The sequence below is a fragment of the Trichosurus vulpecula genome, chromosome 1, assembly GCF_011100635.1.
Source record: "Trichosurus vulpecula isolate mTriVul1 chromosome 1, mTriVul1.pri, whole genome shotgun sequence".
Lineage (NCBI taxonomy): Eukaryota > Metazoa > Chordata > Mammalia > Diprotodontia > Phalangeridae > Trichosurus > Trichosurus vulpecula.
The window spans coordinates 6604369-6616457 of NC_050573.1; the positions used below are offsets into that span (position 1 = coordinate 6604369).

Genomic DNA, 12089 nt, shown 5'->3' on the forward strand with positions numbered 1-12089 from the left:
GAAGCCGTGTCCAGCCCAAGGTGATGGTGGCTAATGGAGTGTCAGAGCCAGTGTCTGATGCAAGCCTTTGGTCACTAAGTCCACGGCTCTGTCTCATCAGAATCTTGTCTCTTGGCTTTGTAATGATGGTGATGCTAATAATGATGATGATAATAACTAACATTTCTCGAGGGCCTGCTGTGTGACAGGCCCTGTGCTAAGGAATTTAGAAGCATTATCTCATTAGATCCTCATAACAACTATGATTGTATCTATTTAACTTTTCAGTAAAATGAGGCAGGCAGAGGTTAAGTGACTTGCTAAAGGTCCCACAGCTAGTAAGTGTCTGAAGCTGGATTTGAGTTCAAGACTTCCTGACTTCAGGTCCAGATGTAGATCTGGAAGGGACCTGAGAAGCTCCCTCATCCACATTGCCCTCTTTACAGATGAAGCAAATGCTTCTGGGTGAGACTGTGACTTGGCTAACGTCTCCCAGATGGTAAGGACACGTGGGTCAATGTGAGCACCCATCATCTCACTATGGAGCCAGTGTTCCATGCCCTGTGTCCCTCTGATGTGTCAGGAAGAGGGTGGTCAGGTCTAGTCCTCTAGGGTTCTGGGGTTGTCAGGATGGGAGGGGGCTTGTCCATCTCAGTGGCTGAAGCTGAGCTGGAGTGGTCCTGGGTTCTGCTCTGATCCCTCTCTTCCGTTCTATACATGTAAGGCTACACCCTGGATCTCCACCCTCATCTCTTGGTTCTCTCCCCAACTTGGGTCACTGCACATCCTGGACTCTGGGACCATTGCCTTTCATCTTCCATCCAGCCAGAAGCCTGGCCTGTGCTGGCTTTTTGGTATGGGTGTTGTCTGGGGCAATATGTTGTGAGCCACCATCAAGGTGAGGGGATATCAGACACAGAAGACAGGAGAGGCAATTGAATGAGAAAAGATAAGATCTTTACTGAAAGCAGGGGATAGGGGAAGATGAGCTGGAGATGCTCATGTGTGGGGATAGAGGGAGGGGTGCAGGGAGGTTGTGGGATTCTAAGTGTCCTGGAGGTAGGATACCTCCTTCTGGATGACCTTGCCCTCATGGGTGACTCTGCAGGCATAGGTGCTGCCTGACTTCCACTCATCAGTGGAGAGTGTCAAATAGCTGATGCCTGAGTATTTGTATCCACTGGGTTGACGTGCTGTCCTGGTGTCTGACACACCCTGGGATATGGGGGAGCCATCTTTGGTCCAAGCCACCTCCAGGGATCTTGGATAAAAGCCACTTATCAGACAGGTGAGGGTGTTCATTCTGTTGCGCAGCCCATAATCAGGTGGAGTAAAGATATGGATGATGGGGGATGACGTGGGATGACCTGGTAGTGTGGTAGAGATAGGAGAAAAAAGTTAGTGTTACACAAAGTAGAGACACATTAACATTCATACTTATAATCTCATTCAATTCTCCTGCTTGTGCTGAGAGTTTTTTTTTTTTCATTTCTACTCCTTCCTGACCATAGGGAACCTGAACTTCTCTGGTGTGTGTCCCCTTCCCTTCCTTCCCCACCCTTCCTCTCTTGACCTTGACTGCTTTCTAATGCACTGCTGTCTGATGTTGAGGAGTCTCTCTGGAGGAGGCAATCAATCAAATAAAGGTATTGAGGAATCACAGATGATGCTGTGATTCCACGTCTTCCTCCCTGTCTCACCTATTGTTCTTTAGGACATGCTAAGATTCTGTCTATATTTTCTCTGAGTCTTCTCCTGCCCATCCAGGGCTCCTGCTCTCCAGTCTCCCCTGGTTACCCCTCCTCTGGATAGCTTAGATGCTTCATTTGGACCGTACTCGGTATTTCCTGAGACTGTTCTAAAAGTCAGGCTACTATTGTATATGACCATCCTATGTCCTTTCCCCAGCTTTTTCCTCATACCTGAGCTCAACAGAGCCTCAGTACATCTCTCCAAGGCATATTTCCCTGTCTCAGTTCCTCTGCTTTTCTGCTAGTGTCTGCTGAGATCTGTGTGACTTTTGAATCTACCCCAACTGTTCAATTAGCTTTCCTTCTCAGTTTTTTCATAAGAACACAGCTTTAGAGCTACAAAGGGCCTCTAAGATCATTAAGTTCCACAACCTTATTTTATAGATCAAGTAACTAATGCTTGGAGAGGTTAATTAACTTTCCAACTCAACTAATAAGTACCAAAGACTATAGTTCCAAAGAAATATGAGATGCACTGATTTAGAGATATTGCCACACCAAATGTTCATATGGCCTTTTTGTGCTCAACCTGTAGGGGTATAGGGTGTGTTCAAGGAAGACTAATACCTCTGATGTGAGGGTTGCTTAGACTTTTTCACAGCTGCTTTCCACCTTTGGTGTCCACCTGTTCCACCTTGCTCTCACCTGTGTCTCCAAGAAGCTGTAGCATGTGTGGTGGTCATACCCTGGTATACCATTTCAGCAAATGGACTAAACCAGGTTTGAGGGTAACCAAAGGATATCAAATCTATTGGTGAGTTGGGGGATGTCTAGCCCAACCATGTGAAGACTTCCCCTGGTGGAATGGGTGCATGTGAACAATTTGTTCCAAAGGACATGAAGGCAGCTGAAGCAGGAGCTGTGGAGCACTTAAATCTTGGTGTAATGTTAATGGGGTATTAAGATCTTCCCTGCCCATTAATAGACCTCACATGGAGCCCATTAAGGGAAGCTTGCTTAAGGGAGACTTGCTTGTAGGAAGGCTTTCATACTTTTTGGTCCTAAGTTGATTAGACTCTGAGTGCCTTTTAAGACATTCCTCTCATTGGCCTTTTGGAGCTCTTTTGCCATTTTGGTTAGTCTATTTTTAAGGTGTTATTTTCTTCATAATTTTTTGGGTCTTCTTTAGTAAGTCATTGACTTATTTTTCATGATTTTCTTGCATCACTCCAATTTCTCTTCCCAATTTTTACTCTAGTTCTCTCACTTGATTTTCCAAATCCTTTTTGAGCTTTTCCATGGCCTGACACCATTTCATATTTTCCTTGGAGGCTTTTTATGTACACTCTTTGACTTTGTTGACTTCTTCTGGCTGTATGTTTTGATCTACTTTCTCACCAAAAAGGCTCTATACTCTGAATCCTTTTATGCTGCTTGCTCATCTTCCCAGCCAATTACTTGACTTTTGAACTTTTTGTCGGGGTATGACTGCTTTCAGAGTAGAGAGTGCTTTGTCCCAAGCTTCAGGGGTTTTGAACTGCTATTTTCAGAGCTACTTTTACTCCACAGTCACCTCGAGCTCTGCCACACCAGCACTCCTCCTTCCCCAAGAACCGCCAACCAGGACCAAGACCCAGATCCAAGGAAGGTGAAGCAAGAGAACCCTGTCTCTGCACCAGGAAAGTGCTCACTGCACTCCTGCACTGATCAGCTGCTTGTTTCTTCCCATGTGGGCCAGAGGCTCTGGAAGCAGCTGCCACAGCTTCCTTCTGCTGCCACCCACCATCCACGAGGCTGGGGCCAACTGTGCATTTCTCTCACCCAGATCCAGGAGTTTCCCCACTTACCTGCTTAGTTATCTTTGGTGTTTGTGGGTTGAGACATCTGGTGACTGCCACAGCTCAGTGATTCATGGCCCTGAGGCCTCCTCCACCCAGTCTACTCCTGGCCTGGTCTGTCCTGGAGCAGCTCACACTGGGCTGCACTCTGCTTCCAGCACAGTGCGATAGACCCTTCCCAGTGACTATCCAGGCCGTCTTGGGCTGGAGACTTGTTTCCCTCTGTTATTTTGTGGGTTCTGTAGCTCTAGAATTTATTTAGAGTCATTTTTACAGGTGTTTAGAGGGATTTGGGGGAGAGCTTAAGCGATTCCCAGTTTTCCAGCCACCATCTTGGCTCCTCCCCTACTGAGGTCCTTTCTTGAACTAAACTGCCAAATGTTCAAAGTCTGCTTCAGAGAGTGCAACTCCAATGGGCTGGCCATGTTGTTCAAATGCAAAATGTGGGCTCATCAAAAAGACTATTTTATGGAGAACTCACATAGGCTAAGCACTCCCATAGTGAGTGAGCACTCTCAAGGTCTCTCTGAAGAACTTTGGAATTGATTGTGTAATATGGGAGACACTGGCACAGGATCGTCAGCATGGCATACCCTCTTCAGAGAAGGTGCTATGCTCTATGAGCAAAGGAGATTTGAAGCAGCTCAAAGGAAATGCAGTTTGTGCAAATTTAGAGAATCCACCTAAATGTTCACATGGACTATTTGTGCTCGACTGGTGGTAGAGTATTCTGAGCTCATATTATTCTAATCAGTCACAGCTGGAACACTGTACCTTGGTCTCCCAACATAGTGGTATCATTTCAGGCCTCCTTTCAACCCACCAATGAACCAAAGGCAGAATTCCAACCTCAGCCTTCCTCATTCCAACCCCAGGGCTGTAGTAACTCCCCTCTATTGCCTCTTATTGCCTCTCCCCCATCGTAGTTTGGGGTATCTGTGATCAGTGCTTCCCAAGCCATCCTTGGGCTCCTTGCTCTGTCCCATCACCCCACCCATGCCCCCAGGAGGCTAAGACCAGAGGTCCCAGAGAGCTGCTGGTGAAGGAGCTGGTGGCTTTGCTTCTGCTGCCCTTAGTCCCTCACTGCCTCACTGCCTCACTGCCCAAGCCCCACACAGCAGTCCACAGTTGGGTTTCCCACCCAAGCAGCCCAGAAGCCCAGGCTTCAGCATCTGTCCATTGTTATGCCCTCTAGGTCCTCACCAAGGCCCTGAAGACCCCAGGTGGAGTGTAAGCTGTGCCTGCCCAAGAAACCCTAGACTTTGGGGACTATGCCTCTGCTTCCCTCACTTTCCACACATCTGAGAGAGCCCCAGGTCTCCTCCTAGCCTCCTAGTGTAAGGGAACTGACTTTAGGGAGGGAAAAAAATGCTCCTTTTCTCATTCCTCTTCTGGGAAGCCTGGTTCTTTCCTGCCTTGCCCCACCATCTTCTCCCTTGTCCCCAAGTTGGGAACAATGGTTTTCTTAGAGTGTGTCCTGGTAATTGAGTGTCTTGCTTGCTGGGTCATCATCCTTGCCCTGGGCCGCTGTAGGTGGGACTACATTGGTCCCCCACCCCTAACCTCCTGGCCCTAGGAAAACCCTCAGGAAAGTGGGTGATAACCAGTCAGAAACAGAGTTATTTCCCAGCAAGAACCTTGACAGATAAGAGAGACAGGGAGTATAAAGGCTACTTACTGAGAACAGTCAGTTGAGTCCCACTGCCAATGTCATACCACTGTGATTGAGAGTTGTACCAAAACCCTGGCTGTCTGCAGGTGCCCCTTGGCCCCTGTGGTCTGGTTGGTCTGAAAACCTGCCTGGCATGGTGGGAGGCTATGGCTGAAAGCTGGCTGTGACAAGATTGCAGGTGGGGCCCAGAGGTAGTAGAGACAGAGGTAGCTCCCCATCAGCTCTCCTGCCTCCAAGGCAGGACTCACCCCAGAGCTGTGCTCAAGGCCATTGGAGAGAGTTCCCACTGGATGAAATCCTTCCTTTGAAGCTTTTCCTCCCTCCCCTCAAGCAAGATGATCTCACAGATGACCCTCCAAGCACCTCTGTCCAAGGCATTTCTCCCACAGAACCACTCTTCCCTTTCTTTTCTATTTATCCATATTGCACTGGTCCTTGAAGACCCAGATCAAGTGCCCAAAGCCTTCCCAGGCCTGCTTAGTTCCCTTCTCTGAGAGCTGGCAATGAGCTCTGTTTCAAATTTCTGGTACTTAGCCTGCTAACTAATCCTTTCTGGTAAAGATAGTACAAAAAGCCTCCCAACCAACTGGTCCCCTGTCTCCAGCCTTGACCTTTTTCCAGCTGCTTCATAGTCTTCAGAGAGTCCCTGGAATCCTGAAATCACAGTCAGGGCTGACTGAGAGTCCTCCAAGACCATCTAGTCAACCCCATACCTGAATGAGAAGCACGCCCCCAAACACTATTCCCAGCAAGTGGTCCTGATGTCTGTGCTTGGAGACTGCCCAGGGAGCTCACTCCCTGCCAAGGCAGACTATTCAGCTTTTTGACAGCTCTCATCATTAGGAACTGGTACCTTCCCCTTTTCAGCCTAGTCCCTTGGTTCCTGCTTGTGCCCTCTGGGACCAAACAGAACTAGACTAATGCCTCTCACCCATGATGGTCCCTCAGATGCTTGAGCCCATCTCTGTGCCCCCTGATTCTTCTCTTTTCTAGGTTAAGTATCCACAGGTCTTTCAGCTTATTCTCCAATGACATGAATTTGGGTCCTCCTCCATGCTGGCTCCCTGCTCTGGACATTGTCCAGCTTAACAAAGTCCTTCTCACACTGTAGTGCCTAGACCTGTATAGAGTCCTTCCAATGGGATCTGATGGGGTCAGAGTGTAGTGGGGGTGGAACATCCTTATTCTTTGGAACCTAAGAGTGTATGAACTTTCTTGGCTCTCACATTTCACTGCTGACTTCTATGAAGTTAACTTTGCTTCAACTCAGATTTTTCCCCCACTAAAATATTGTCTCCTATCTGTAAACCTTCCACCTCCCCCCCAAATATAAGATTTTGTACTTATCTCTCTGAAATTCTATCTCTTGGTCTGGGTTCAATGTTCTAAGTTTCTGACATCATTTGGGATCCTAGTTCTGGCATTCGGTAGGTTACTTCCCCTCCCAGTTTTTGTTTTGCTCAACCTCAGTGAGTGTCCTATCTTCACCTTTAGCCAAAGCAGGGACCCCTGGGACACTGAGCAGAAGCCCAATTTCCAAATTGAAATTGAACCATTATTGGCTATTCTGTGTATCTGGTCACTCATCCAGTTTCACTTATATTGCTGTCTAACCCTCATCTCTTCATCTTGGCCAGAAGAATAGAGGGAGAGACTGTCAGATGATTTTCAAAGATGAATCAATAACACAACAGGCATGTATTAGACATATTATGTGCTCAGCTCTATGCTAAGCACTGGGGATGCAAAGAAAGAGGAGAATCAGTCCCTATACTGATGGAGCTCATATTTCAGAATGGGTACAACATATCCCTAAGTTGGTGCACACAAGACAAATAGTTTTGATGGCAGTCTGGATGGTAGCTTGGAGCAGAGAGTGAGACCTGGGCCTCTCTTTTGACTTATACATACTTCTCCTTCTAATGGGGGTGTAATGGAGGACTGAGGCATGCCTGGGCATTCTCTATTGACATACCATGGGCGTGAGAGCAGCCTTTTTGCACTGGTTGCAGAGCCAGAATTGTCGGTGACTTTAAGCTACCCTGACTCAACTATTCTTGGGGCTTTTATGGTATTACTATTTGAGGGTAAAGGATCCTTTCACTGACACCATGCAGGGGAAGGGTAGTAACTGGGTGCCACCTACTGTTCCCCCACCCCAGTGATCTGTGGTTCTAAGAAAAGCATCTGATTCAGGGAGTGGGCTCTTTGATTTGACACATGAACCAAGATATAGGGATTCAAGAGTCCAGGAATCCAGATGGGATGTGACCAACTCAGCATCAATGCTTTGAGAGCCTGGGTCCAGTGAGCTAACCTGGTGGAAATCAGTATCATGCTCTTTTTATACTGTAACTTAGAGGGACTTAAGCTGTGTGGTAAGGTAATTAAACTGTGATCCCCATCTCCAGCTGCCCCTCTTTCCCCACAAGGGCCAGGGGGGAAATGTCTGTGTGTTTGTTTCCAAATATAGCTTTAAAGTAAATATTTCTTTTTAAAAACAAATCTGATGTTAAATGGAAGTGAAGTACTAATGAGTAGGGCCCTGAAATGGTAGCTCATGGGAGGGGAGGGGGAGCAGAGCCAAGATGGCGGCTGGAAAGCAGGGACTTGCGTGAGCTCCCCTCCAAGTCCCTCCAAAAACCTATAAAAATGTCTCTGAACAAACTCTGGAACTTCAGAACCCACAAAATAGCAGAGGGAAGCAGGGCTCCAGCCCAGGACAACCTGGATGGTCTTTGGGTGAGGTCAATCTTGGACAGAGCCGGGAGTGGAGGGGAGAGGAGCCCAGTATGGGTGGTGGCAGGACCAATCGGACTAGGAGCTGGGTGGAACAGGCCCTAGTGCCCTGAATCAGTGAGCCATGGCAACTACCAGACTTCTCAACCCACAAACACCAAAGACAACAGAGAAGGTTAGTAGGAAAAGCTTCAGGGAGTGAAAGGAGTTCACAGTTCAGACACCACCCTGGGGGCAGCAGAGGTGCTGCAGCTACAGAGCTACAGGTGGAGTTGCTTCCGGCCCCAGGCCCACCTGATGGGAGGAATTAAGTGGCGGATCAGAGCAGGAGTGCAGAGCCTGCTGAAGATCTGAGTCAGGTCTGAGTTGGTGCTTCTTGGGGAAGGAGGAGTGCTGTGTGGCAGAGCTGGCTGTATAGAAACAGCTCTGAAAACAACAGCACATCCCCTCAAACCTGGAACAAAGTACTCTTTACTCTACAAGCAGTCATACCCCACTGAAAAACTCAAGGGCCAAGTTGGCTGGGAACATGGCCAGGCAGCAAGAACGGACTCATATTCAGTCTCAGACTTAGGAATCCTTCTTTGGTGACAAGGAAGACCAAAACATACAGCCAGAAGAAGTCAAAAAAGTCAAAGAGCCTACATCAAAAGCCTCCAAGAAAAACATGAACTGGTCTCAAGCCATGGAAGAGCTCAAAAAGGATTTTGGAAAGCAAGTTAGAGAAGTGGAAGAAAAATTGGGAAGAGAAATGAGAATGATGCAAGAAAACCATGAAAAACAAGTCAATGACTTGCTAAAGGAGACCCACAAAAATACTGAAAAAATACTGAAGAAAACAACACCTTAAAAAAAGGCTAATTCTAATGGCAAAAGAGCTCCAAAAAGCTAATGAGGAGAAGAATGCCTTGAATGGCAGAATTAGCCAAAAGGAAAAGGAGGTCCAAAAGACCACTGAAGAAAGTACTACCTTAAAAATTAGATTGGAGCAAGAGGAAGCTAGTGGCTTTATGAGAAATCAAGATAATATAAAACAGAACCAAAGGAATGAAAAAATAGAAGACAATGTCAAATATCTCATTGGAAAAACCACTGACCTGGAAAATAGATCCAAGAGAGATAATTTAAAAATTATTGGACTACCTTAAATCCATGATCAAAAAAAGAGCCTAGATATCATCTTTCAAGAAATTATCAAAGAGAACTGCCCTAATATTCTAGAGCAAGAGGGTAAAATAGAAACTGAAAGAATCCACAAAACTCCTCCTCAAAAAGATCCCAAAAAGAAAACTCCTAGGAATATTGTCGCCAAGTTTCAGAGCTCCCAGATCAAGGAGGAAATACTGCAAGGAGCCAGAAAGAAACAATTTGAGTATTGTGGAAACATGATCAGAATAACCCAAGATCTAGCAGCTTCTACCTTAAGGGATCGAAGGGCTTGGAATTTGACATTCCAGGGGTCAGTGGAGCTAGGATTAAAACCAAGAATCACCTACTGTTTCAACAATCTGGCTAGCAGCTTCTGTGGGGGTGTAAGATCCACCCACAGCCAGCACCCAGAAAGCTGCCAATAGCACAGGTTCTTTTGATCTGCTTAACTAAGGAAAGCTACATGAAGGGATTTGACAAGCTTACTTTAATTCAGCATACAAATATCATTCACTTAGTTCAGGGAGAAAAGTGTGCACACTGAACTTCAGAACAAATTACAAACAAATTACAACCATCAACAGACAGACCCAATACAGATTCATAGTTACCAAAATCTAGGCTCAGCCGGGAGCTCAGAACAAGGGCTGGCCCAGAGTCACGAGTGCCACCACTGCCGTGGGGAAGAGCTCCAAGGAAGAGGAGGCCAGCCGCTGGTTTTATATCTTTTTCAGCGTCAGGGGTGAGTCACACATGCGACTCACCCACGTGACCTAAAATCGCCACAAAGAGGCGACTTAAACCCACGTGGTCTAAGAGCCTCTGCTGTCCCAGACATGTAAACTAAGCCCTCCCTGGTGTTAGCCCTACCTTGGGCCCCACCTTAGTTGCCAATCCACACCCACTAAGGTTTTATACCTAATAGGGGTTTGGGCCTGGGGCTTAGCACCTAGTAAGGCTCAATGAAATACACTGAATTACCCAAAGCAAACAAAAGCCAAACTCTTCAAGGGCACTCATTGAACTAAGTGCTAAAGAGCCCATTTTCCTTACCAACACACCTACTCAGCAAAACTGAGTATCATGTTCCAAGGCAAAATATGGATTTTCAATAAAATAGAGGACTTTCAAACTTTCTCAGTGAAAAGACCAGAGCTGAATAGAAAATTTGACTTTCAAACACAAGAATCAAGAGAAGCATGGAAAGGTAAATAAGAAAGCGAAATCATAAGGGACTTACTAAAGGTGAACTGTTTTGTTTACATTCCTACATGGAAAGATGATGTGTATGATTCATGAGACCTCAGTATTAGGGTAGCTGAAGGGAATATGCATATATATACATATATATATATACACACATATATATGTGTGTATGTATGTATATATGTGTGTGTGTGTATATATATATATATATATATATATATATATATATTTAGAGAGAGAGAGAGAGAGAGAGAGAGAGAGAGAGAGAGAGAGAGAAAGCGAGCACAGGGTGAGTTGAATATAAAGGGATGATATCTAAAAAAATAAAATCAAATTAAGTGATGAGAGAGGAATATATTGAGAGAGGGAGAAAGGGAGATATAGAATGGGGTAAATTATCTTGCATAAAAGTGGCAAGAAAAAGCAGTTCTGTAGGAAGGGAAGAGGGGGTAGGTGAGGGAGAATGAGTGAATCTTGCTCTCATCGAATTTGACCTGAGGAGGGAATACCATACACACTCAATAGGGTATCTTACCCCACAGGAAAGAAGGAAGAAGAAGATAAAAAGAGGGGATTATAGCAGGGATGGCAGATAGGGGGAGGAAGTAATCAAAAACAAACACTTTCAAAAAGGGATAGAGTCAAGGGAGAAAATTCAATAAAGGGGGATAGGTTAGGAAGGAGCAAAACATAGTTAGTCTTTCACAGCATGAGTATTGTGGAAGGGTTTTACATAATGATATGCATGTGGCCTATGTGGAATTGTTTGCCTTCTTAGGGAGAATGAGTGGGGAGGCAAAAGGGGAGAGAATTTGGATCTCAAAGTTTTAAAAACATGTTCAAAAACAAAAAAAAAAACGTTTTTGCATGCAACTAGGAAATAAGATACACAGGCAATGGGGTGTAGAAATTTATCTTGCCCTACAAGAGAGGAAACAAAAGGGGATGGAAGGGGAGTGGGGTGACAGAAGGGAGGGCTGACTGGGGAAGGGGGCAACCAGAATATACACCATCTTGGAGTGGGTGGGAGGGTAAAAATGAGGAGAACATTTGTAATTCAAACTCTTGTGAAAATCAATGTTGAAAACGAAATATATTAAATAAATAAAATAAATTTTAAAAATGGTGGCTCAGAGTCAGTGGCAGAGAAAAGTGACTCTCCAAACTCTTCAGGGCTCAGGAGAATCCTGAGAGGGCTTCGCCATGGAGGAGCAGGTCCAGAGCCCCCCATGTTACCACCTTCCATGCACGTTCAGTACTCCTGTCCCCAGATGAACAGTGGCTTTGCCTGCCATGGTCCTTGGGGAAGGCACATTGGCTCTTTGTGATTCTGGCTTCCTTTTCTGGCTGTTCAATTACCATACCTTTTATAATAGGTCATAGATTTTCCCCAGGAATTGTAGTTAAGCTTACTGCTCTATAGTGTGCAGATGCCATTCTTCTCTTTCTCTTGGTCTCTCTCTCTCTCCTACCCTCTCCCTCTTCAATCTATTCTCTCCCCTCCCTTCTCCTCCCTTCCCCTCCCCTCCCCTGTCCTCCTCTCTCCTCCTCTCCTCCCCTCACCCCCATCTCTTCTCCTCTCCTCTCCTGTCCTCTCCTCTCTTTTCTTCTCTTTTCTTCTCTTCTCTTTCTCCTCTTCCCTTCTCTCCCTCTTTCCTGCCCCAAGCTCTTCTCTTGCTAGACCTTCTTCTCTCTGTCTCTCTCTTTCTCCTCTTCTTCCTTCTCCTCCCTTCCCCCGTCCTCCCTTCTCTTCTTCTCTCCAATATATATTTAGCTAGGTACCTTTAAGATTCATACAAAGGAGATGAAAAGTAA

The 12089-nt window shown here is 45.9% G+C and overlaps 1 pseudogene; it reads right to left on the bottom strand.

Annotated features, from left to right (window-relative positions):
• Positions 1 to 914: 914 nt before the first annotated feature.
• The window catches only part of LOC118845057, a 48198-nt pseudogene continuing 37023 nt past the window's right edge, over positions 915 to 12089 (bottom strand).